The 27973-nt window shown below is 40.0% G+C and overlaps 1 long non-coding RNA gene across 6 annotated transcripts in view; it reads left to right on the top strand.

Annotated features, from left to right (window-relative positions):
* Positions 1 to 27973, top strand: part of LOC121491448 — a 178579-nt gene that overhangs the window by 129804 nt on the left and 20802 nt on the right. For 2 of the 6 annotated variants that reach the window (XR_005987981.1, XR_005987980.1), the window contains one exon: positions 16059 to 16180. The exons of 3 other annotated variants lie outside the window; for them this stretch is intronic. This is a non-coding gene — a long non-coding RNA (uncharacterized LOC121491448). Of the gene's footprint in view, positions 1 to 16055; positions 16181 to 27973 lie in introns of all 6 variants that reach the window. One more of the 6 variants, XR_005987979.1, reaches the window with a different exon arrangement.

Here is a 27973-nt window from a genome sequence, read left to right as displayed (position 1 = left end):
TCAGGGAATGTAAGAACTAAAATCTCTCTCCTGATCTCCAGACCTGGATGTCCACTGTCTTCAAGATATTCTCATCTGGTTGTCCCTTAGGGGGTTGTGATTCCATGGGTCTTCCTCAGAATCCAATACCTTTTCCTGTCACATCCTGTTCAGGGACTGACATCTATCTTGTAACTCAGGGCAGAAACTCTTGTCTCAATTTTGACTCTTTCTTTTTTTTTTTTTTCTGATAAATTCAGGAAGTCACCCGTCTTGTTAGAAAAAATTGTAACACACACACACACACACACACACACACACACACCTCTTACCAATGAGATACCGAAAGACAATCAGCTCTTAGCTGAATTGACCATTTAATTTCTCTCTTAAACTCATCTTGTCCCCTCCAAATTATTCTTGACACTGTAAACAGTGATCTCTTTCAATAATAATAAAAAAAAAATGAAACAGTGACTTCTCTACACTGCAAATCTGATCATGTAACTACTCTACTTAGAGTTTTTAATACGGCACATTGGCCTGAAGAGCTAAGTGAAAATTCTCGCAGCTCTAAGGCTGGCCACGAACAGACCCCTGCTTATGACTCTGGCTTCGTGTTTTCCCCGAGTTCCAGCCCTACCAAACCACTTAGAGTCTTCTCAATATTCTGAACACTTTTTCCTGCCTCCAACCCTTTGTAGATGCACTTACTCCTGTTTAACTGCCTGTTCAGCCTCAGCTTGGATTTCAGATCTTCCAAGGTTTTGCCAGACCCTCCTCAGCCCCACATCTCTGCCAAGACTGGGTCAATGGGCCCGTGTCTGACCTACAGCTTCTGCAACCTGTGTTTACTCGTGTCATATGAGGCATTACCTATATTAAAAATGTCCATTTTTTACTCTGTATCACTTAGCAAGTAATGAAAAATTTAACACAGAGACGGGCCCCTGACCCAGTAGACTTCCTGGCACATAGTAGGCACAAGAAGTGTTTGTTGCATGATAAAGTGAATGAGCAAATGAATGAATGAATCTCAATGCCCCATACCTTCAAGGTGGAATCAATATTCCAAGACAAGCCCATGTCCCAAAGGACCTGGAGACTCCAGGCAGTCAGAAACCCAGAGGAACAGCAGTCTTCTTCTCATTAAGAACCACAATCTTGGTAGATGCCCTTACTGAAGAAAATATCTGTCCACGGATGCCAAACTGGCATGTGGACAGTAAAGTCTGATTCCTGGGATCTTCCCCCAGTGTTTCTGGACCTGCAGCACCACAGGTCTGTGTGCAAAGAATAGAAGGCAATCCGTGGGCCTCTCTGTCAGAAAGACTGTTTCCAATAAAGACTTCTAGAAAGAGTAAGTGGTTATTTCTCTCCTTTCTTCCTCCCTTCTTTCTTTCATTCCTTTTTCTCTTTCTTCACGGAGTTGGGCTTCAAGCACGCACATACATGCACACACAAAGGCCTGCGCTTACAAGGTGCCACTGCATCTTCTTGTCATAGCCGGGCAGGGCAAGTACACACACAGGCAGCATTTCACAAGTATCTAAAGTGAGCGCTCTGTTGCATTAAATATTTATCAGTCGGTGTCTTTCCATTGAGTACTTAGGTATATTTAATTTTCTTTCGTGTTATTTTCTGTCTGGAATTAAAATACTGGCCTTAGTCAAAGATAGAAAGGCTTTATAATGCAGATGTACACAGCAGAGCCTCCTGGAAAGGCCTATCCTGAAGTCACCGTTTTGATGTAAGATTAGCAAGGTGCTCCTACCCTCAGAAACATTCGGAGCATCTGTCTGCTTCACTTTGCATCACGAGAGAGAAAAAAATATGGTGGGAAGAGTTGGTAATTGTGGTATAAATTATTTGGTCTTAAGGGCTATTTCACCCCTAAAGAGAAAAGGAATTAGCCTTAGGCCAGCCTGACTAGGAGAACATCAAGTTTATTGACACTGCTAACTGGAGGAAGGGCTGGGAAGGGCTGGAGAGGGCGTCTGGCTCCTCATTTTCCTAGGGCAGCTGTCGCCCCTAAATGTGGCCCTGATAATAAGATGATATACTTTCAGTCAACAGCATGCATAGTTTTCCTCGCCTCCCCCCAGCTATTAAAGCTGTATTCAGTGGGAGACACATAGTAATTTGTTGAAAATCACTATTTGCTAAGAAACTCTCACAAAACCCCAAGAGCCTATTATATTAACAGAAGTGACAAGAAAATAAATGTTTTTGACAAGGAAGTGCTCCTATCCAGGGAAGATGGCTGCAGCATCGGTGATTATTCAGCGAATCAAACTTATTTAAACACACTGTCTCTGATACTTAATAAATGTTATAGTGTGGCTTTTTGTGGCTAATAAAACTTGGTTTACATTCCACCCCGTGTCTTCCATGATTCGCCTCCCCGGACTCACTTAAAGTGCATTAAGAAGCAGCAAGCAAGATCAGGACGATTTGCTGCAAAACTTAAATAATTCATTTATGCACCACTGCTTTCAGACTGTGTTTTTACAAATGCTGTAATGAGACAAGCTGTGAAATGTTTTACATGGGGAAAAAGGCAAGGAAATCACTGAAAGAAAACCCCCTTTCTGTGCCATATTTCCTTGAGGCTCAGGACTAAAACAGGGAAAGCATGTCTTACATAAACATTTGTACTACTTACCTACACCCCATACATATGACATCGACTAGATCCCATTTATATTTTCCATTAACTAGAATTAAAGTCATGTCATATTTGAGAGCCTTGACTCCTGAGTTAATTTATAAAACTGATGCATGTCTAATCAAATTCTCAAAAAGATATTTAGACTGAGAGGCTAATTTCAAAATTTATCCAAAATGAATAACTGGGCAAGAATAGCCAAAAATAAAAAATGATAATAAAGTGCATTATAAAGCCACGATATTTCAAAGAGTGTGGCGCTAACCATGAAATGAATAAGCAATGGGACAGTCTGAAAAGGACTAGGTGAAATAGGTAGAAACAGTCTAGAAACAAATGAAAAATATTTACATATTCAATATATAATAAAAGGAGCACTGCAAATGAATGAGAGAATATATATATATATATATTTTTTAAAAGATTCAAAAATAGTTCTTTGAAAAAAGGATTGTATTCAAGGAACTTACCAACTGAAATTCCAAATAGAGGAATGACTTAAATATCACAAGTGAGATCTCAAAGATCTATGAAAGATTTATAAAGGATTTAGAAAAAAATGTAAATATTTGTATAATTTTGGAGACGGGAAGATCATCCAAACATAGCACAGATAAATTGTAATGAAGAAAGTATTATATTTTATTACTGAAAAATATGAAAATAGGCACCTGTATGTGAAAATACCATTAGCATAAAAGATAAGTAACAAATTAGAAAAAAATATTATAGTGTATAAAGCATGGGATTACTATTACACAGATTTTCTACAATTCGAAAAGGGAATATAAGGGAAGGAAGAAGAAATGTGTGGGAAATATCAGAAAGGGAGACAGAACATAAAGACTCCTAACTCTGGGAAATGAACTAGGGGTGGTGGAAGGGGAGGAGGGCGGGGGGTGAGGGTGAGTGGGTGACGGGCACTGAGGGGGGCACTTGACGGGATGAGCACTGGGTGTTATTCTGTATGTTGGTAAATTGAACACCAATAAAAAATAAATTTATTATAAAAAAATAAAAAAAAAACAAAAAGAACCAAATTTTTTTGAAGATGAGTAAAGAAAATGAGTAAACAAGACAAAAACTATAAGATATATAAAATAAAAAGACACTTTATTCATATTGAAGTGTAGTTGACACATGTTGTATTAGTTTCAAGTGTACAACACAGTGATTTAACAAGTCTGCACATTATGCTAAGCTCACTGTAAGTGTAGCTACCGTCTGTCGCCATACCACCACCACTATTAGGATAATATTGATTATTTTACCTATACTGTGCCTTGTATCCCTGTGACTTATTCATTTCATAACCAGAAGCCTATATCTCCCACTCTCTTTCACTTCTTTTTGCCATTCACCTATTCTCTCCTCTCTGAAAACCACCAATTTGTTCTTTGTTTATTTGTCTTAACTTGTATTCACTTAATAACAACATTTCAAAACCTGGTGGGAAGTTTATAATGCATGGCCTCAGTAAATGATCCATAAGGAAGCAAAAAAAATAATAAACCTATGGAATATTTCAGAATATAGTTAACAAGCTTATTCTAATAGGCATAAATAGAAAAGTTCCTCTTCCTCTCCACTACTCCTGACTGGAAAATTATGTGAATTCCAAGCACATTGTGATATTTACGAAAATTGATCATCTGTTGGCTTAAAACAAGTATAAATAGCTTTTAAAGGGCAGGTATCATAGAAAGCACATTCTCTGCAGACAGTGTAATTCATTTATGTACCAATAAAAATACCATTTTGGAATAGCTATATACTTGTAAATTAAGAAATATAGAAAAAAAGAAAATTAAGAAAAAAATTTGCATGCTTTATAAGAAAAATTGCAGTAGGAATCAGAAGTACTCAAGACTGAATAATAAGAAAATACTACTTATCAAAATGAATAGAATGTAGGCAAAACAATATTTAGAGGGAAATGTGTAACCTTAAATGCATATGAAGAAAAACTGGAAATATAGGAGCTAAATATCCAACTTTAAAAGTTAGAATCCAGACGGAATAGACCAAAAGGAAGTATAACAGTGACAAAAATATGAAGTCAGAAATGAATAAACAAGAAAACAAAGACAACAAGGGTTAAAAAAATAATTAAAATATAATAAATTTGTTCAACCTTGGGAAAGAATGACTAGAAAAAAAGATGTAACAGTAATCTCAAAAGATACCAAAGAATGTTAAGGACAGCTTTATGAGAGTAAAATTTTAAATTTAGTTAAAACTAATGAATTTGAAGAAAATTATCAACACTAAAGCTATCTCAAGAAAAATTTAATGATTTTGTAATCTTTAAGGGAAATGATTTAACAGCTAGAATCTTCCCATGATGAAAAGAATAGATTTATTTTAAGGAACAGATAATTATAAATGTCACATAAATTCTTTCAGAGAACAGAAAATAAGGAAATACTCCCCAACTACTTTCCTGAGGCTATTGCAATAAGACACGGAATTACAAAAATTACAAAATTACAGGCCAATATCACTCATGAGCCTAGATGCAAAAATCCTAAATAAATGTATTAGAAAACATAATCTAGAAATGTATAAAAATAACCAAGTTGGCTGGCCCAGTTATGCAAGGTGAGTTTAACGTTGAAAAATACCAAAAGTGTAACTTACTACATCAACATATTAAAGAAGACAAACTATCTAACCACCTTAATATGAAGAACAAATAGTGTTTTATAAATCCAACATTCATGCATACATTAAAAAAAAAAAAAAGAAAACCTCTTGATAAACCCGGCGTAGAAAAGAATCTCCCCATTCTGATGATGAGTGGTTATGAAGAAATCCCACAGTGGACATCATTTTAGTGGTGAGAAATTAAAAACATTACTTTTAAAATCAGAAACCTGACAAAAATGCCTTCTACCATTATTTTTGTTCACCAATATAGTTATAATCTTAGCTGGCCATAAGACAAGAAAAAGACAAAATTACAATGATTGCCAAGAAAGAAAACTATCATTATTTATAGGTAATAGTGTTGCTTACATGAAATCCCAAAAGAAGCAATAGGAAAACTCTTAGAAAAAACCCTTGAATATATAAACGGTGCCAAGTATCAAGCCAAGATACAAAATTAAATGTATTTCAGGGACAGCTGGGTGGCTCAGTGGATGAGCATCTGCCTTTGGCTCAGGGGATGACCCCGGGGTCCTGGGATCGAGTCCCACATCGGTGTCCCTGTTAGGAGCCTGCTTCTCCCTCTGCCTGTCTCTCTACCTCTCTCTCTCTCTCTCTGCCTCTCTCTCTTTCTGTGTCTCTCATGAATAAATAAATAAATAGAATATTTTTAAAAATTGAACAAATTTCAATATACCGACCACACACTTTTAGAAAAAAGTAAAGAATGTACACCATGTATAATCACAGGTAAATAAAAAGGCATCCAGGAATAGTTTTTTAAAAGATATACAAGGTTTTTATTAAGAAGATTGTGAATTTTTATTGAAAGACAATAAGGGAAACCTCAATAGATGTAGAAAATTACCACATTCATAGATAGAAATAGTCAATATTGTAAAGACATCAACTCTTCACAAATTCATATGAAGATTTGATGTAATCTTTACCAAAATTCTAGTATGTGTGTGTCGTGTTGTGTGTGTATAATTTGACAAGATAATTCTAGAGCAAAGTGTAAAGAACAGCCAAGAAACTACTGAATAAAATATAACACGGTGTGGAGGGCAGGGAGAGGAGAACGTCACTTACTAAATGTCAAGACTTATTTAGAAGAATATGGGACAAGGAACAGTCTCATTTGTACAAAGCAACTTCACATAGGACAGAGCGAAGGCTGAAGAGGAACGACGGAGGCAAGGGCTGGACAGTAATTGGCACAATATATAGAAATAATACAAATGGATTAAGGACTTAAAAAGTAAAAGGTAAAAATTTTAAACTATTGGAGGAGAAAATATCCTTATGATCTTGGAGGGAGGCAGGGTTTTTAAAAAAGACTAAATAAAAAGGAAACAAGCAAACTAAGAAGACTGTATTAGAGATGAGACTTCTGCTCATCCAGACGACAACAACACGCACATACAAAACCTACGGAAGGAGTAAAAGGTGAGCACAAACTGGAAGCAGATGTCTTCTACATATATAACTGTCCAGGTCTAATCGTCTAGGATGTAAGGAGGTCTTTGAGGAAGAGGAGGAGGAGGAGGAGGAACGGAAGGAGGAGAGGAGGAAGAAGAAAAGGAAACAACTAAAAGACAAATGGTCAAAAGCCACAAGAGGACATTTCACACATGCAAAAAGTAAACCCAACGAATAAAGAATATTCAGTCTCCTTATTAATCCAGAGAATGGAAATCAAAATAAAATTTTAGGTTACTTCTCCACACTTGCTAGATTAGCAGATGTGTAAAAGCCTGATAGTATCAAGTGTTGGGGAACATGCGAAACTGTAGGGAGTCGTGAACCCTGCTGGTGTAAGCCGTTTCCATTTTTACCCCGGATAAATTCTTGCATGTGTGTATCGGGCACTATGTACCATAACAGCCATAGTAGCATTGTTTGTAAAAGCACAACTTAAATGCCTCAAATGTCTAAAGACAGTAAGATAGACCCATAAATTCTAACATGCTCGTATAAAAGGAAACACCATGCAGTGACAGAAGTGAATGAAGCCCGGCTACATGTCATAATGTGGTGGTTCTTCTATCGCAGGGTTCAGTGGGGAAAGGCAAGTCAAGAATCTGGAGTGTGATGTGGTCAGAAAGGAGCACAGGGGCCTTTGAAAATTACAGGACAGTCTAGGAAGCTGGACACGTGTTTTAAACTCCATGAACTCCTTTTTTATTTTTTTTATTTATTTTTATTTTTTTTTAAACTCCATGAACTCCTGCAAGCATGATATAGTTTATAATTTCTTAATTCAGAAAGACTTCTGAGACATAATGGTGAGTTGATAGGTGATTTTAAAGACTTTTCTATTTTGCTTACTTGAGTTTTCTTATTAGGTCAACAGCGAACACAACATACTTGTGTTGTAAATTTTAAAACATTTGTGGAACGAGACATGGTTTTTATTAAAAAAAAAAAAACCTGCATTAGTGGACATGTCTCGTCAGCTCAGCAACTTTAGTACCTACTTGCTGTCACATCAAAAGGGTTATCCATGTGATGACAATCACGGGCCAAGAAATTTCTTCACTAGTGGACACAAATGCAGAAATGTTCATGCTTACAAAGAACTTATAAACAGTATTATAGCTCATCTAAAGAGAGAAAATGTTTCCAAAATTCTACTTACCTCTCGAAGACCTGTTACAAAAACTCAATACTCTAGAAGGTATTCTTAAAGTAAAATTTTATCTTTTTTATCTCCCTATCCACATAATAATATAACCACAATCAAAGAACATTTTAAAAAATAGATAAAAGAGAAACTGCCCCTCTTGCTCCTGCCATCCTGAGATGGCCACAGTTAGCACCTAGCTGTTTTCCCTTTCAACATAGATATTCCTAAGCATAGATATTTCCCTTCAAGGTTTTAACTCTAGTGAAGATTCATATCCTGATCCTACTTTGTGAAGTCTTAATGTTGAATCTAAAACCTTCCTTTAAAACTCCCCCAAAATTGTTTTAAAAGATGTAAAATATTCTATTGAGCGAGCTCACCGTAATTTACTTAATAATATTCCTATCATTCTTTTGTTTCAAGGCTTCCGAAGAAGTTTACAAACACTTGGCTACTCCATAATCCTTATTTATTTATTTTTAATACACGATCCTTAGAATTACCAATGTTCCCATGGTATCCCAGTGCTAGAAATGCTGCCTGGCCTGATACTTCCTCTACCTCTATTGCATCCTGAGCCACTACTCTGAGTCCTCAGAACTGCGATGCCCTAACACCCCAGGAGCTTGCTGTTAACAATGAGGTTCTTTATTCTGTCTCAGCAACGAGTCCCAGACACCCAACCTGAGGGCCTTCACTCTAGACCACAGCTTCTGAACCAACTGTCTTTATTTGGGATTCCCCCCAAGGCAGAGACTGAGATGAGGACCTGGCCTAGGGGAATACAGAGCACAAAATAGGAACACTGGGCTAAGGATGGCATGGATATGGGCAAGAAAAGTGATCTGGTCCCGGACCTCTGAGAATAGAGGATTTCTCCAGAACTGGGGGGCATAGGAGGCTTGGTCAGTTACCTGTGGGCTTCCATCGGGCTTCCATCTCCCGCTGGCTGAAGTCATCCTCTGGAGGTGTAAACCTTGCCCCTCACCTTTGAGCTGTGCTGTGTCTTGGCCAAGCACGTAGCTTTAGAGGAGACTAAGGTGAAAGACAAGTGGTGCGTGGAAGGGGATGTTGGCAATTCAAGTAAGGCAGCTCTCACAGAACATCCCAGTACAGGTGCTGCTGCAGCCACTGGAGGGCTGGGGGAGTGGGATGCTGGACTTCAAAGGTGCCTGCTACACTAATATCAAAGAACTTGAATTTTCTTCTTCTTGACAGTAGACCCTATTGAGAAGTTTAATAAATAAGTAAGACTCTGTTTTTTTTTTACAGCTGCAGAGGTAACAGAAATATATTGTGAGAAATAATTAAGGAAGAGATTAAGGGAAATAAAGGAGTGTTGTTTGGAACGTTGTGGTTTAAGATTTCTGCGAGACATCGTCAAACACAGCTATTCATTTGGAGGATGAAACTATTGTTTCGGCTCAGGGGAAAGGCCTGAATTAGGAAAAATCACAGTAGCAGCTGAAGCCATGAGAGAAGAGATCATCTGGCCAAAAAATTGGAAATGAAAGAAGAAGGCAATGACAGAGCTCTCTGGAAAAGCGGTTTAAAGGGTGAGCAGAGGAAGAAGAATCAACAAGGGCAATGGGCAGAAATACTGATAAGGTAGGGAGATAACCATGGAAAATGGGTTCAAGACCGAGGAGTAGAGACTGATGAAAAGAGTAGTCAACGGTATCAAATGCTGAAGAGAGACTCTGATGGTGAGAGTTGAAAAGAATCTATTAGATGCTACATCCGAGGGGTAACTGAGAGCTTGGATAAAAATCATTTCAGGAGAGGGGTCAGGATAAAAATGCATGGGGACGCCAATGAAGTATAAATCTGAAATAGGACAACACTAACTTTAGTTGCATTCAGGCTGACAGATGAACGGGGAGATTGTAGGGGTCCAGACAATATGATTAAGAGAACATAAAAAAAAAGGAAAAAATTAAGAAAACCTGCACTAAGATGGTAGCAGTGACAGTGGGGAAAGCATGGGTTGTCAAGTTTCCAAAGACCTATCTGAGGGAAGAACAAAATGATTTGATAAGTGACTAGATTGTAGGTCATGAGGCTGGAGAGAGCCCATGAGACAGACAAGTAGAGGGTGTCTTTGAGGCTTCTATCTAGTTCGAGAGATTAGGAAATCGATGAGGCATAAACAGAGTTTTGAATATGTGAGATGGAACAGTTTTGGGGGAAATATGATGAATTCCACTTAGGGCACACAGTGTATGAGATGGCTGATGTGTGATACACTGTTAGAAATATCTGGAAGGCACTTGGATTTATGGATCTTGAACTTATGGGAGAGATAAGCATGAAAATATAGATTTGTGATTTATCTACATGTAGAAAGATAAAGTTATATGACCAAAATAGTATAAAAGGCTCTCTACTCAGGAAAATCCTTAGAGCTAAAACAGGAGACTGCAAGAGAAAAAATCCAGGTATGAAATGTGATGGTAAAGGAACGAGGGAGGAGATACAGCACAGAAAGTAAAGAATCCAATTTCTTTTTTTTTTTTTAATTTATTTATTTGAGAGAGAGAGAGAGAGGATGTGAGTGGGAGGGGAGGGTCAGGGAGAGAGGAAGACAAGCAGATTCCTCCCTGAGCAGGGAGTGCAACACGGGGCTTCATCCCAGGACCCTAAGATCATGACCGGAGCCGAAACCAAGAGTTGGTCGCTTAACCAACCCCAAGAATCCAATTTCTTATAAAAGACATTTTTCTGTTCTTACACAGATAAAGGTCTAAAAGTCCTCTGTCTTCTTTCAAAATAGGATGGAAATATTTCCAAGAAAAGTGGAAAATATCTGGCTTGATAGATCCCAAATCCATAGCTATAAATGAACTTCGAGATAGGGCCAGACTTGCCTTTTATAAACAAAAAAATGGTTCACAGGCAGAACACTTGCATTTGGCTCTAAAATTAAAATTCATGGAGTTTGATAAATCACATTCTCTCCCCTCCACCCCCGCCACTCCATGATATCTAGCTTTCTCTGCTTTTCTTTTCTCTTTCAAAATTTTACTTACATTTAAGTTAGCTCACATGTAGTATAGTATTAGTTCTAGGGGTAGAATTTAGTAATTCATCAGCGTCATTAACTCCCAGTGCTCATTACATCGAGTGCCTCCTTAATGCCCATCACCCACTTACCCCATCCCCCCACCCTCTCCCCTCCTGTGACCCTCAGTTCATTCCCTAGATTTAAGAATCTTTCAGTTTGCCTCCCTTTCTGTCTTTATCGTATTTTATTCTTCCATCCCTTCCTCTATGTTCATGTTTTATTTCTTAAATTTCTTAAATATGAGTGAAATTATATTTAGTATTTGTCTTTCTCTGACTGAGTGACTTATTTCACTTAGCATAATGGATTCTAGTTCCATCCACACTGTTGCAAATTGCAAGATTTTATTCCTTTTGATGGCTGAGTAATATTCCTTTATATATGTATATATATGTATATATATATGGTGTGAGTGTGTGTATGTATATATATGTATACATCATATCTTCTTAATCTACTCATCAGCTGATGGACATTTGAGATCTTTCCATGTTGTGGCTATTGTGGATAGTGCTGCCATAAACATTGTGGTGTATGTGTCCCTTCTAATCACTATTTTTGTATCCTTTGGATTAATACCTAGTAGTGTAATCTCTGCTTTTCTATGCTGCCTCTGATTAGAGCATTACATTAAATGACTTTTGTACCCCACCTCCCCCATGCTACCTCTCTTGAGCCCTTAGGTCATTTCTCTTAGCTATTCATTAAAGCAGATTGGAATGTGATTTTCTGATTTTGCTCCTCTGATGGAAGAAACTAGCCTGATTGAATCAATCCCTGGATCCATTGTGATGGGGCTTATATTTTTTGCCAAGGCTGTCATAACAAAATACTGTGTGGCTTAAATGTCAGAAGTGTATTTTCTCACAGTTTTAGGGTCTAGAAGTCCAGCAGAGTTGTTTTCTGGTGAGAGCTCTCTTCCTGGTTTATAGACAGCTGCCTTCTAGTTGTGTCCTCATATGGCTTTTTCTCTGTGGTGCATGGAGGGTGAGGGAGACAGAGAGGGAGAGGAAGAGGTGGGGAGGAAGGAAAGGAGAAAGAGATGATGGGCTATGTGGTATGTCCTTTTAGAAGGACAATAATTCCATCAGATCAGGGTCCCACTTTTATGGCCTCATTGACCCTAATTACCTCCTAAAAGTCTTCTCTCCAAATACAGTCACATTGGGACTTAGGGCTTCAACATATGAATTTGGGGCAGGATACAGTTCAATCCTTGGGACGATTTATCTTGCTGAGATAGTTTGAGAGGCGCAATAATCCAGAACCAAGAAGCTGTGGCTCTTGAGTGCCTGTTTAAACTGTTAAAAGGATTTTAGAGAATCTCATGAGAATGGTTGAGTGTGTTGATATTTAAGAGCTAGGCTTTGTAAACACTCTGAAATTACAACACCCCCTCTTTTTAGTTAATATGAATAAAAGATTATTTTTTATTAATATAAATATTAACTGTACTATAAATTTATGTAGGGCTGAGCATCTCTCAATCATGGCAAATGCTAAATAACATAGAACCATTATGGATAATATTTACACGAAAGGATGTAGGAGTCACAGTACTATAAAATCACTTGAAATTTGGGTATGTCAGAGTATGGAGGATTATCTGGGCAGGCTCTTGGTGTTTGTAGCTCATCCCCAGAGAAGATCCCAGAAAACCACACAATAACTGCTTGGACACCCTATTATTGGGAAGGTGGAGACCACTGGACTAAGAGAACTGGTATTGGCCACGGCTATATTGGTCATGGCTGTAGCCTTGGCCTTGTCACTTGAATTTTGTCCCAATTCCACAAAAAGCTGAAAGATAGAAATAGTGAAAGGCACTTGCCTCTAGGAGTACTAAGGGGCTGGGGGCACATAGCTCTTCTTTGGTGCTTCAACAAGAAAGATGAAAATGTTGGCGGGAAGAGGATTCTCTCTTTGGTCCTATGCAGCAGCTACACAGGCAAGTCCAGGGTGATAATACTAGTGTGGAGGAGGTCATGACAGAGTATCCACAGCCACCAGGGCAGACAGTGGCAGAGATGAGGAGTAATGAGGGACAACATCTAAGGGAGCGTTTGGGAATACTATGGAGAGATCCGAGAAATCCTTGGAACCTAAGACAGGAATCCATAGAGCTGTTTTTACTATTGCCCCAGTGGGCTCTACTTCCTTTGATGACTGCTAATACAGCATATAATTTTCAACCATCTCCCTTTGGAAGGTAAGGGCAGTGATCAAAGATATCCAGTTGCTTGTGGGTCTTCATATATCTGACTGCAATGTTGGTGCTAGTCCTGGGGCATAAGTCTCGGGAGGATGGGCTATATCAGTACACCGTCCACCTACAGTGCCTGAAAAGTGCCACCTAGATGCAGCCAGCAGATGAGGCAAGATAACCTTTGAGTAGCCTCAGCGAAGCAGTGGTGAGGGACTCCTGAAGGCCACAGAAAGAAGGATGTGATTCAGCAGCTGGAGCTCACAAAGCTTTTGCTATTCACATGCATGTGGTCTTACACGCTCACTCCCCCTACACACATGCACACACACACACGAGTCCATTCTTCTTCCTCTTACTGCATCTCCCACCTACTCACTCACCCCTGAGAGACACACACCACTGTGGTGGTAAATCATCTTCACTCGTTCGAAGTTAACTTAGATCCTCACCAACCTTCCTTCGCTTGGAAGTTTACGTGAGGGTAAGGAGAAAGCCTCACATGCGTTGGAGAAGGGTCAAGGAAGGAGGAAAGGGGCTCACAATATTATGTGCCCCCGTCGTAACACCTCTCTCCCAGCCCCCCTGCCCCAATGGAAGGCTACGCTTTCACACGGATAAAACCTTGACTAGACCTTCCATGTGAGAATTCAAGTTGGTTTCCAGTGCAGGAGAAGAGCTAACTCCTATGGCTTCGTTTTGAGCATGAGAGGGGGAACGCGATAGAAAATAAACACAGACACATCTCTCAGCACGCTCATCTAAAAGTGGTCGTGACCAAAGCCCAGTCTGAAAGCTGGATCAGCTGCTTTACCTCAACTTTTTGCCCTTTTCCCAACATGCACATATTTATAACCTGGGTTCCCCAAACAGATTATTCTGTATTTCCGCCATCTGGTTTATGGATTTTTTTTTTTGACATGCTACAGGCTGCCAAATGGTAAAGCCAGTAAGATTCTTGTTTGAGGAAAAGCAACTCTGGCAGGGTGTTGTAAAATAACAGCACATTAGCTACTTGGAAGCAGTAGCAGGGCAGCAGAGACTTCGAGAATGCAGGAAGACTTTTAGGGGCTCTAATTAGGATGCAACTGGACCGCATTATAAGTTTTGGCAGAATATTGAAGTGTTTTCTTCTGTCAGGAAAGAGAGACTCTTACCATAGAGTAAAAGGTGAAATCTTGTTTTAATTTTGCTTTCATTTTACGATGCTCTTCCCTGTAGAAAAATGGGGTGGCTTCGTTGATGCGGAGACCTAGCTATTGTTTTTTGTTGCTTCCATTTCTGGAAACAGAAATGTTCTATTCATGAAATAGAACCAAGACAATGTTAAAAAAAAAAATTGTTCCCTTGTTCGATGGAAGGTCCCATAAAGTTCACGTCACAGCAACATTTTTGTTAAGTGAATCCTATTACACTGTTCAATTCCATTATAAATGTCAGAGATTCAGTCTACGGGAAAAGCAGCTGGCCCTGCATAAAATGAAATCACAGGTCAGAATGTGGAAAATGTCCTCAAAACCCTTATTTAAAGGAACAAATCATATCTGGCAGGAAAATGTTGCCATTCAAGATATGGTTAAAAGCACCCTCCACTCAAATAATAACACAAGAAGTAAAAATACAGGTGTGGGAAGTTCTGGCAACCTCGTCTTGTGCTTCATCCTGGTTCATCCACCTCAGGTGATGTTAAGAAGCAATTCCTAACAACCGGAACATAGCCTTATCTGGGTCCTTACGCTCGGGAATCGAAGAGAAGAGGGTCAAGTGCAATGCCCAAAGTGTGCATTTCTTGCTCCACTGGGGAGTTTGGTCCACTGTTTGCAGAAACATATTCAGCAAATGGCTTTGTGGCATCGATTGGGCAATGCTCATGCATTTTATGACTCTTCTAGTCCTAACCTGGCTTCGTGTAGCTGATAGCAATTTTATGAGTTAGGGCTGTTGGTAGATCAATTGGTGTTTTTTGAGTTTAAAAAAAATTGAACACTCACTAGATGGACTATTCATTCACCCATCCATTTAGTCATTAATACAGACATCAGACCCGAGTTTGCTGCCCTCAAGATGCCCGAAGTGCCCGGAGAAGATTTTCGTGTCCCTTCAATGTTAAGCACAGAATGTGTGGTCTGCCATTTAACCACCGATCCTTGAAATACAGGAATTTTTAAAAAATATTTTATTTATTTATTTGAGAGGGAAAGAGAGCGCAAAGAGAGGGGGCAGCAGCAGGAGAGGGAGAAGCAGACTCCCCGCTGGGCAGAGAGCCCGATGTGGGGCGTGATCCCAGGAAGGACCCTGAGACCATGACCTGAGCCAAAGGCAGGCTCTTAAAGACTGAGCCACCCAGGTGCCCAAAATACAGGAATTTTATCTCTACTTTAAAAATGTGCAAATGGAGGGTCAGAGGAGAGATGAAGTTTGCCCAAAATTATACTGGTATTAAGCAACAGAGTTAAGACTTAGACTCCAGGATCTCTGATGCAGAACCTCATACAACTTCCAGTTACAACACCGCCCCACTCTTAGCGGTTATTTATTTATTTATTTTGAATGCTTTCACAACTTTATTTCTCTTGATAGACTCAAGCAATGGGCATTCAGTCCACAATAGGGGTAAGTAAACCACCTGCACATGTTTCATAGAAGCTGAAGGCACAACCAAGGACACAGTAGCATCTGGCCCAGCACCTAACATCACTGAGAGGGCTCAGGGGAAGTTCACCATCGTGTTGATGATCCTGGATTTTACTTGGGAAGGAATAAGTCCAGGGGATTCAGAAAATGAAGTCATGTGAAGACTGGTTGGATCTCGGTCATCACTCTCGATGGTCAGTTGTGGGTCATATTCTTGGATTTCTTTTAGCAGCTTCCGGATTCAAGGATCAGATTCATCCATCTCAACCTGAGTGTCAGGAGGGAGGAACGCTGAAGTTTCAAGGTATCACACAGCATCTTTACTTCACTATCCCGCAAGGAATTCTGGCCCAGGTATGATTCTAAGAATCAGAATATAACGATAAAATGAGATTCCTAAATTTCATAACCTAAAAAGTATGTGTTCCCAGCATGAATATCTGTTTAATACATGAATTCATTAAGTCTAGAAGCCTGGGAGGCAACGATTCTAAAAAAAAAAATAAAAAAAAAGGAGGAATACCTGTACTATTTAAAATACATCTCTAGCAGTTAGTAACCCCCTGACAATATATTTACTGATAGCTGGAGACCTTGCTGACATTAGTTTTATGGGGAAAAAAATTCTGCGCAAATTTGTAGAGGAAAGGGAAGATGGGAGGGTGACAGCCAGCCTGAAATCTTTCCTGGTGGCCAGTCTCAATGCAGGTGAGGTGGGGGCTGGGAATGTGATGCTCCAAGGTTTGTTTCTTCCTCTTTTTTATTCTGGACCAATACTTGTCCCCACAAATTAGAAGAGAGAGAGAAGAGAAATATTTAGCAGGCAGAGAGGAAGAGAAGGAAGAAAAGCAAAGGGGTTGTAAGTAAAAGCAGGGTGGAAAAACTTCTAGAAAAATGTTTTCAATGCACTCAGAAGTCATGGGATGACATGAACCCTCCTAAATGCCTAGGACACGATTTCATCTTTCTTCAGTGAATTTCGGAGTCCTGAGCTGGGGGACATTTCCTCTCTAACATGAGTAACATACACAAAAGTACACGAAGTACAGAGAAACTCCAGTGAATCAACCTGCTGCACTCAAGATGGCCTCTGGGGCAGTTGGAGTCAGGAGTATTCAGAGGTGGTTTTACAGCGTCCTAACATCAACTGTTTTTTGTGTGTTTTTATATTTTTAATCGAAATGTATTTGACGTATAACCTGTGAATTTTACGTGTACAGCATGTTGATCTGATACATTCGTATACTCTGGTTGCCATCGTAGGGGTAACTAGCACCACTATCATTGTTCTTTCTTTTTAGTTGTTGACAGATTAAGTCCTCGGCTCCTAGCAAGTTCGATGTTTATAGTAGAATATTGTTGTGTGTATTCTTATACTGTGCATTAGAGCTCTAGGGCTTATTTACTACTGGTTGTAAGTGTGTACCCTTAGATAACATCTGTCTCGCTCTATCGCCTCCGTCTCCTGGAGGAGTAAGATAGATTTACTGTCTGTTTTCATGAGTTTAGGTTTTTCCGATTCCACGTGTAAGTGACATCTAATGGTACTTGTCTTTCTCTGTGTGACTGACATCAACCACTCCAAGTCTCTGGTCGGGCCTAGCCTCTGGTCTCTAGAGCGTTTACAGGGACCCAGGTAAATTGCCCTCTTTTGTAACCCCATCACGCCTCCTCACTCATTCTGACACGTAATGTGATTTGACCTCTGTCGTAATGAGGAAAGGCAAAGTGAGCCAAGTGGAGAATCTGTGAGACCTCTTATAAGTAAACTTAGTAAACATGCAGCAAACGATTAGAGGCAATTTCCAGAAATATCTCGCGTATTGCGATGCTGAGTCTCACTGAAGGAGAATGAATCTACTAGTTGGCTTTAGCCTGGGGGACGTGGGGGTCCTCGGAGGTAATCTATGGAGATAGTTACTGGTTGGGTATGAGGCTTGTGAGTACAGGGCTCTGACGTATGGTGGGGAGGCAAGGAGACTGAAGACCAGTCTAATGATATGCCTCAAAGTGGTAGGTAATCACCATGAAGATGTTGTTTTTCTGTTTCAATCCAATTCGGGCAGTTGTCTGCTTTAAGGGTCAGGAGAGGTGGGAGCAGAATTGTAGGCATCAGTGGTGAGGCGAGTGTCGGTTCCTCCTCTATGGTTTCCTCTCTTCTTAACCTTTATTTCCCCCGTTTTCTGGAGATATTATTGACATGGACACGATAAGTTTAAGGTGGGCAGCATATGCTATGATCTACATATGTGGTGAAGTGATTACCACGATAAGTCAACATCCATCATCTCATACAGACACACACACAAAAAAAGTAGAAAAAGAAGAAAGGTTTTTCCCTTGTGCTGAGAACTCTTAGGAATCTACTCTCGTAACATTCCTACGTACCACGCGGCAGTGCGAACTCTAGTTATCAGGTTATACATTACATCCCTGGTACTTATTTATCTTGTAACTGGAGGTTTATACCTCTTGACTGCCGTCTCCTGAATCATGATTTTGTGCCAGAATGAATACTGGGTACAGATAAGCACGAGGAGGGAACCCGGGAGCCCTGGGAAACAGTATGTGGGATAACTCTGGGAAAATGTCCTGTAGAGCAAAGAACATTTATCACTGAGACAGGGATGGCCGCTGCTCACCGAAATGGCACGTTCCTCTCCTCTTCCTGAGCGCACAGACGCAGACAGCCATGTTTTCCGGCCTCCCGCGTAGCTAGATCCACCGTGGGACAGAGTCCTAGGCCATGCCCAGGCGTGGTCTGTAGACATCTCAGGCACATGCTTCGCCAGGCTCTCCTGGATGACGAGGATGAGAAAGACCACAGAGGCTCTGGAGAAATTGTGTTGAAAAGGACAGAGCCTTAGTCATCCTGGGTTACTGAACCACCACCTGGCTCCTCGGATGGGGGAAACTCGCCCTCATGAGCAAAGAACACCTGCCTTGTCTTTTATGTGAGCGAGAAATAGTCTTCTAGTGCACTTCACTCGCTCTACATTCCAGGTTCCATTTGTTTCAGTAGCTGTGTCCCTACTTGTCTGTAAAGACCGTTTCTTGAGAGAATATACGTGCAATACGTAATTACACTCTATAATTGCAAAGCAAACAAATAAACTGTTGAAGGCCCCTTCTCTGCGGGTCTCTAACATTTCTTTCCTGTGTTTGGACTTGTTGGGAAGGAGGTCCTGAGAAAGAGGAGAGGGACGGGTGCACACACTCTTCCAGGTTCCCGTCATGCCACAATTCCATGATCCCATGACAGTCGGGGCCATAGCATAAATTGTTTAGATTTCTAAAATGGATCTGGAAAATGTATGCCTTTCCTGTTGGGGAAATTCTCTTGATTTATGATCGCCATGTTTATATGTACTAAATCATACTGAAGTATATTAAATATTTTGTTTTTCAATTTTGGTTGAGCAGTATGCTGGTCATCCAAATTAATGACTATTCATGTGTGGCATAAATTCCAAGAGGCATTTACAGTGGGTGTGCCTTATTGAATGGCAGAGGCAGATTGATGGCCTCTGTATCCCACGTGAGTGTCAGGCAGTCCAGCAACTGCTCAGTGCACTCACTCTACGACCATAAACTTGAGTTGTTATGATTGTTGGTAACAGTTGTACTTTAAGCCATGAGGAAGAGTTATTTTAAAATGATGATCCATGTTGTGCCCTAATCACTATTTTTAAAGGCCTCGATGCTCCTACGATGTCATTGTTAGAGCCAACGCATGCCCAGGTAACTGATGGAAATGCTTTGATGCCACATTAATATCTATCTGCATAACTCTCAGAATAAATTCATTTATTATTTGACCATCTTTGCCATCACCTAGTTAAAAATAACTGTTTACTTTTCTTTTTGAAGAATGTTATTCTAAGGTTGCCGTTGTATTGTTCTCAATTTTTCTTTTTGAAGAATGTTATTGTAAGGTTGCCGTTGTATTGTTCTCACACAATTGAGAGGCGTTCTGCAGTCACTTATCAATTAAAATATTCTTTATCAGTTAGTGGACTTACTTTACCTTCAGGACAATGTCAGGAACCAGAGGTGTGGGGAAGAGGCTAGAGATACGTAGCATGGTATCTGTAGTCTTAGGAGAAACACAGTCAACATAATAAGGAACATTTACAAAGAGAGGCAGAATTTTATATTAGATTCACCCAAGAGGACCTGGATTTGAATCATGTCCCCGGTGCTTTCTGGCTGTATCACACTGGACAAATCACTTGACCCATGGGGACTCAGTTTTCCCATCAGCAACACAATCATGATACTACCCACCTCCCAACAGATTAAGTAGCAGAGCACCTCACACAGTTCTAATGCAGGTACTGGGGATGCCAGTTATTAGCCAGTTAAGCCAGCAGTGGGTGAGGGCTTCTCAGAGGCAAGGAAAGGCTTAAGAAGCAGGAAATTATCAAGGAGACATCATAAGAGGCAAGAGATGGGAACTCTACACCTGCAATGTAGGTGAGGGCCAACCAGTCTAAATATGTGAGCTTAAGAAAGCAGAAGTGTGGCATCACAGCATGGTTCTGGAGTATGTTCTTTGTCTGATGGAGGCATCTGATACATCAGCTGTGGCCCTAGGACAAGAAAGATGTTCAGCTCACCTCTGGAGTAGGAAGATGCTCATGAATCTGCCACTGATGGCTAGTTCTTGAGAATGGAGTTTCACTTATAAGATGGCCAGATTTGACAAAGCCCTTACTAACACCTCATTCACCTATTTCTTCCTTGTATATAACCCCCTCCCATGGGCTGTAAACTCCATGAGAACAAGCTCATGATGTTTTTCCACTGATAAATTTATAACTGATAAATCCCTAGTGCTAAAGAGTGGAAAAGTATAGGCACCTGATACACACTTTGAATGAATGAATTAAATAAATAATTGAGTATCCACTGTGGACAAATCATAGTGTTTGGCCCTGAGGCACCTACAAAACATGATTACGACTGGTCCCTGCCATTGAGAGATGGGCTCCATCGGGTCTAAGCCAATTATGCAGTGTTTCACTTGTAATTGGTTTAGAGATGGGCTGAATTAAAGCAATATTGGCTAGTGAAACAAATGAATCAGTCTTCCACAACATGTTGAGGAACAAAATTCTGGGTTCTTAAGGAAAACCTAACCCTTCCCCCACCCCTGCCATTTCTGTCTCTCTATCTCTCTCTCTCTCTCATTCCACTCCTTTACACTGTCTCAGCCTTTCCTACCCACAGTTATCTTGAGACCACAAGACAAAACTATGGGAAACAAGGAGGAGCTGAGAGAAGGGGAGAGAGATGAAAGGCACCTCACTTGATGACCAACCCATTTTTGGACACCCAGTATCATGGGCCCTTGAGAGTTCCTATTTAAGCCACTGGAAGCTGGTTTTTGTTACTTCAGCCAAAGCATCACACTTGATACCAAAGACTGTTAAAATTCCTTTCTGGAGAGTTTAATAAAAAATATATGTGATCATCAAGAACCTGCCAAATAGTCTTTCATAATCTTTCAAAATACTTTGCACCAAGGGGCAGTGTCCGATGCTTACTCAGATAAAGACAGTGGCAAAGCCCAGACTGATCGAAGTAAGAGTAGATCTTACATCTTCCTACTTCCGCCAAGAAGCAAAGAGGAAACCAACACGAACAGCTGTTGGAAAGGGAAGGGAATAGGAGTACCCTGCATCCCCGGGGGCTCTCAGTAAGTGATGTGCAGGTGGTAGTACTGGTGTTTTCATCCATGCTCAGTGCTCAGTTCTGTCTTTAAGAAGTGCCAGGATGTGTGAAATAGGCCAAGCCAACCTGATCATTCAACAGCATAATCTTGGCTTTTCAGGCCTGTTGGCCTTTCTGCAACTCTGTCCATGCACAGGTAGAAAAGGGCACAGCAAGGAGATGAGACTCAAATGAATCACTTGCAGTTCTAGTGATTGTCCTGACGCAAAGGTGTGTAGAAGTATTAAAGTGTTGGCTACTGGGAATTATTTAAAGATTAAAGACTATATATACCTCACCCATCTTCCATACTCATCTCAGTACTTTCTAGACCCTTGCCTGCTTAGTTTCTCATTGTATTTATTGTCTCGACATATTATATCCCGGAGTGACTTAACCATTGCTATCTCTATCCCTCACCACACTGTAGACTCCACCAGGACAGGGATTGTTGGTATCTAGTTCACTGCTGATTGTCAGCATCTAGAAGAGTTTCTGATACAGAGTCATTAAATAATCAAGAAAACTTTTTTTTCATTCATAAAGCATTTTATAACCTCCGTTTGTAATTATAAATCCAAACTTGAAAAGACATCTTCTCCGGTGTCTTGTTTTAGTTTAATAAACATTTTTTAAACATAAAGGTACCTCCTTTAAAACATGGATCCACTCAAAACATATTTAACCCAGGAAAAGAATATATTAAGGAAAATGTAGATTCAATTAGGGAACAAGGAGAGAGTTTAGAGACTTTCAGAGCGCTGACTTATTTACATAGATGAAAATTATAAAGATGTATTGTTTTCATATGCGCTGTTAAATATAGATGAAGCATCCTATATCGAAATGAAGATCACATATACGTTAATTTTGAAAAGTGCCTCAATAAAAAAAAAAAAAAAAAAGGTCAGTGTTTTCAAACTTTTCCCTGGAAGAAATGAGAGACAGAAATACTAAGTTAAAACATGGTAAGTGGAAAGTTTACACTAATTTTCATTCTGCTCTCCAGATGGTTCTTTCTTTGCCTGGGAGGGTTGGGTTCTCTACCCTGGGCTGCAGCAAATTCCTGGGGCCCTCATCCTTCCTAGTCCCCTTACCCCTTCTGCCCTCCGCTCCCACTATTTGAGAAGATGTCGTGGTCCAGTGATCTGCAGACAGTTAACAAGTGCTGAACAGTGTGCAATCCATATGACCCCGTCAGTCCATTAGTTCCCCTAGACTTAAGTATCCAGTTTCTTTCAAATAAGTGCCATCCACTCCTTGTTTGAGGAGATGCCGTGAGTAAAACTCACTACTACATGGCTCAGAATCAAAGGGGGGCTTGTTAAGTAGGTCTTTGGAGGGCTTCTCGGCTCTAGGTGGCTGGAGTGCCATATTTCCTCCACAGAAGCAGGTAGTCAACCAGGGTGTTTATTCACTGAAGGTCAGGCCTTTGTATTATGAAACTTCTAGCAGATGTGATAAGCAGTAAATTGCAAATCTATCACTTTTTTTTTTTTTTTGCCCCAGAAAGTGCGTGTGTATGAAATCAGCAGAATACTTGCCTCTCTGTGATTTATGGCCCACTTTTGACCACCTCTTATCAGGTTCCCACAAGCCCTTTTCTGATGCAGCTCATGTCTGAATGACAATAGACAAACCAGTGCCATTATGCACCAAAATCTCTCTCTGCATTCTAGACACCAAGATTACATCTAGGGTATTGATTTATTGCTGCCTTTCCCCCCCACAGGGACCAGTTTGTTCAGCCTGAACAAGATCGACTATTATTAAACAGAGCCAACAACTCTATGTGAACTTGGTAAAGAAATAATCACTTGCTCCTACCTTTCTAACAACCTGGGCATATAAGGAAATGCTTGGGTTTAAATATTTTGACTGTTTATTTGTCTCTGCTTGTCTCTTTTTTTAAGTATGCAAAAGAAGATAAAACAGGCCTTTGGAAGAAGGGGACCTTTGTAGTTTCTCAGTTGTTGAAACACAATGTGCTTCTTTTTATGAACCACACTGAAATGATTACAAATCTCTGCTTTGGTGTGTATTTCTGAAACACCTACTGTATCTGTAGCAATGAGGTTTTATGACAGCTTTAACAGTTTCTGCAAAATTTATATGTTCTACCAGTAGATCATTTTGGGGAGCGATATAAATTTTACAGCACATCAGAGTTTTATATCACCTACAAACGCCTGATGTAGGATTCACATTAAGCAGGCCCCACATCCACCCACAGTTTTCTATTCTTCAGGGTATTTATGTTTGCCAGGCAAAAGGGCCCTTCAACACTTTTCTCTTTACAAATGATCATTCCTCCTCCCTCGTTACCTTTCAGTTAACATCATTCGGTCTGACTATTTGTCTATGGGAGATTCACTCCTGCTCTCATCAATTTACATAGTAGACAATCTCTGCACTATCTCTGCTCTCTAAGTCCCGTGTGTGTGTATGGGGGGGAGACAGCGGGGGTGTAGCTGGAGTTCCTGGAGCCCCTGAAGACCCGAGTGAGCTAAATGAAAACTAGAGAAGGAAATCTTTTTATATAGGCCTTTTATTTCTCCGAGCCCCCTGTTGGTTCCTGTGGTCTGACATATGCCAGTGAACCTACAAGTCGGCCTGGAACAGAAGATTTCCAACCATAACTGCCTCAAGAAATCTGAGCATGATGTTGCTAAGTCTACGGGAAAATTCTAGGAGCATGGTCCCAAAGATTTAGATACGCTGAAATTAGGAAAGAAGAGAATCAAATTCAGAATCCACATTGTAGCTGGCCCTTCTGTTGCGGTTGTTATCAGAATACCATTTTTGGAAAAATTTCTATCACCTCAGTTCACTAGGTCAGGAGCTCCTGTCTTTGTTTCTTAGTTACATGAGCTCTACTTTTGGTGCCTGGATACCTGGAAGTTTGTCATGTAGATACTGAATTATAATGAATGAAGAAAAGCATATGTGTCTAGAGGCATAGTGGACATATATAGTTTGTCCTTTTCACTAGGAAATTATCCTTACCCTCTGCCCTGCCTCTACATTCCCTCCCCTTGACCCCCCCCCCAAAAAAAAATTCTGCTCAATCCATATAGTTTGGGTTGGAGTGAGTCAAGAACTTCAACCCAAAGTGGTAGATTTGTGACTCAGGCTTACCAATCAAAAAGACTTTCTTTGTGTCTATGGAATCATGATCTATGCAAATGCTGTAGGCTCAGGGCCACCAGTGGTCGTCTTGGTGCTACAAGGAGGAGACCTATTTGAGACTGAAATGAAACAGATGCAAGCAGAGCTCAGAGATAGAGATAAAGTTCTCAGACCTGCCCTGCACTGCTTAATGTGGCCCTGCCTAAGCCCTGCTCTTCTCAGACTCTCCATTTAGAGCAACTGATAAATTCTTCTTCTTCTTCTTTTTTTTTTTTTTGACTTAAGATAATACAAGGGGAAGGGTAGACACCAACATATGAGGAGTCAATTCAGATAAGCCGTGTTATACTTTGGGCACCTCGTGGTCTACACTTTTTACACGACGAAGATCATTTTTAAGGTCATTTTTCTCTTTACAACTTGTGCTATAGCCATTTATAAGTTACGACATTGTGGAACAAGAAGTTAAAAAGCACAGTCTTACTAAAACAAATGGGCTTCATCCTGGTGCCATTGTCTGTTTTTACTGGCCCAACAGAACAGTAGGGACAAGGAGGACAAGACCAGAGGCATCCGGATTTAATCTCCAAGGAACAGAAAGCCAAGATAGGTGTTTGAGCAAAAGAGTAACAACTACAAATTTGCTCTCTGTGAAGCTAAGGCTGGCAACTATGTGAAAAAGGGCTGGCAGTGGGGTAGGAGACATCTGCATATGATGGTAGTAGTCATGAGGATGAATGCATTCTTTAGTTGAAAATATACATGTAGAACCAAGGGAGAGAGAAGGCCAGCCTTTGGGGCGAGCAATGTCCAAGTGGTGGATTCGGGTTGAGGAAGAGGAGGAAACTGAGCAGAAGCAGTCAGAAGTGAAGCAGGTGAACCAGGAGACAGTAGGTCCTCAGTACTTAAAATGGAGAGCATTTTCACAAAGTTAAGGAGTCGTCTACAACTGCCTAATTTATGAATCAGTTTAGTGAGGAAATCAGTGAACTTCTCAATTTATTCATAAATGAGGTGAAAACATCACTTACTGAACATCTCTGATGGGAAATGGCGTTGCCACAGCACTGGGATTTTTTTTTTGTGTGTGTGTGTGGGAAAAAGTCCTTTCCCAGTGATAGCAACAAAGCTGAGAGCTCATTCAACAGCCAGCAATTTTTTTCATATCACTCTAATTTTAGAATGTTCCTTTTCTTTTCCATTCAAATGTGATCAACCAACCAATGGACCACACTCTACTTTTGATGACCTACTATGTATTCTTTTTTCTCATAGCCCTGCGTTTGTCCTCGCTGGACCACTAACACCACTGATCTATTAATGTTGACATTTATTTATATGCCAGACACTGTTCTAAGCACAGAGCACATATATTAATTTATTTAGTACTCCCCAAAATTCTATAATATATATACTATCATTATTTCCATTTTGTATCTGAAGGCACTGAGACGCTGAGATGTTAAGTAACTTTTCCAAGTTCATATAATTTGAAACTGCCAGGGCCAGGATTTCAACTTGGGCCATCTGGCCTTTTTAGTACTTCAGTAACATGTCTGTGTTCTGTTTTGTGCATGTGTGTATGTGTTTGTGTGTTATGTAGTGAATTTCCAAATAGCTTTCAAATCTTTTGATGGTAATGCCAAGATCTTCTAATTTGAATCCTTCTTTGAATTCAGTGATAATAACTGATGCGTATTTAAGTACTTACTAGGCTTTCAGTTCCATAATAAGTATATGTATTTCATTTATTCAGTTAACTCCAAAGATATGGGTGGAGATCATTATTATTTTGCTTTTGTAAATGAGGAAATTGAAGCTTGAGAAGATAAAATAACTTACTTAAAGTCACACAGTTAGTGGGTGTTATGGCCAGGATTCAAAGTCACATGAGCCCTAACCTCTTGACTATATTCCTTCACATATAGTTGCGTGTATGAGGAAGCTCAATAAATGGAGAACTTACTGATTGACTCTAATCATGCATGAGACTGCAGGGGTGGAAACTCTCTCTCCTAATATAGTCTTGCTTGCTGACCATGTCCCATTTCCCATATATTTTCCATATTATGAAGAACTTTTGAACAGGGCTACCGTTGAGCATTAGTTTCAAAACTACATTGGAAACTCAATTATCCGAACAAATCAGAGCTCAAAAGTGTTCAGGCATGTAGTGAGTTTGACTAATACAGTTTGAAGATTAAAAAAAAAAAGGAACAATGAAAGAAATTTTCAATTTCAGCATGTCAGGGCATAAAAGGTAAAGGAAATTGGCTTTAGGGAGTCATTTGAATAATGGGACAGTTCCAGTAAAGGATGTTCAGATAACTGAGTTTGCACTGTTACTTAATCTACCATAGAGAGAGCTGCACTCTAGAGCATTTCTTCGGCACTAGGCACCCTCTTTCAAAATTCAAGTGGCCATGTTCCCTTCTTCAGCTCGTTATAGCTCATCCTCAGCCCTTTAAAAGTCTTGCATATTTTTAAATCACTTATCAAATGAGGAAAGTTCCTGAGCTATTTTATTTTGTAACATGTTAAGTTGTATAAGAGCCAAAATCAAATATCTCTCAGCTGATCTACGTCTCCAAGTTGAGAACCACATTGTCATACCTCTTTCAACAGAAGCCTGAGAAATAGTAACAGCAAGAATAATTGATGGTTTGCCTTCTAAGTCCCCTCTTAAAGCCTTGGTGTCCTATTCGGTGATATGCCTGAAGCAGTCCAGAGTTTTGAACTTACCAGGTCTATAAAGGATTGATGGAGAGAAGTAGGGAAAGAAGTGCTCTGGCTTTCCTACTGTAGAAATCCAGGATTTGATTTATCCCTGCCAGATACTGCCCCACTTCTAGGGCATGGCATATATCATACTTAGTGTAACACAAGAGGGCATTTGATCAATCCTCTGTTGGAGAGCTATGTAGACTATGTCAATACTCTTCTAACATAAAATTAGTTTTAAGGATGAAATCGCTGACTCTCTAATAAATGCTCCAATGCAGGATTTGAATATTTCCACCCAAATAAAATTAAATGACTGAAATCTAGGATAAGAACAAACCCTGCAACAAAAAAAAAAAAAGGAAAAAAGAAAAAAATATTCTAAAAGCAGCTGAAAAGCTAGAAGTTGGCTGGTAGGTAGGAAAAGTCCAAAGAAAAAGAGATTGGTCTCTTCTGATCTCTGATTTTGGCTATATGAGGTTTCCTGGAAAACAGGCCATAGAGTTAACTCTCATGCTCTGAGAAACAAGAGGGGCCATTGAAGAAGAGCCATTTTCATTCCTTTACTTTTGCCTTGCTTCC

Source organism: Vulpes lagopus, chromosome 5 (genome assembly GCF_018345385.1).
Source record: "Vulpes lagopus strain Blue_001 chromosome 5, ASM1834538v1, whole genome shotgun sequence".
NCBI lineage: Eukaryota > Metazoa > Chordata > Mammalia > Carnivora > Canidae > Vulpes > Vulpes lagopus.
The sequence above is the reverse complement of the archived record's forward strand: the minus strand, read 5'-3'. Positions and strand labels throughout refer to the sequence as shown.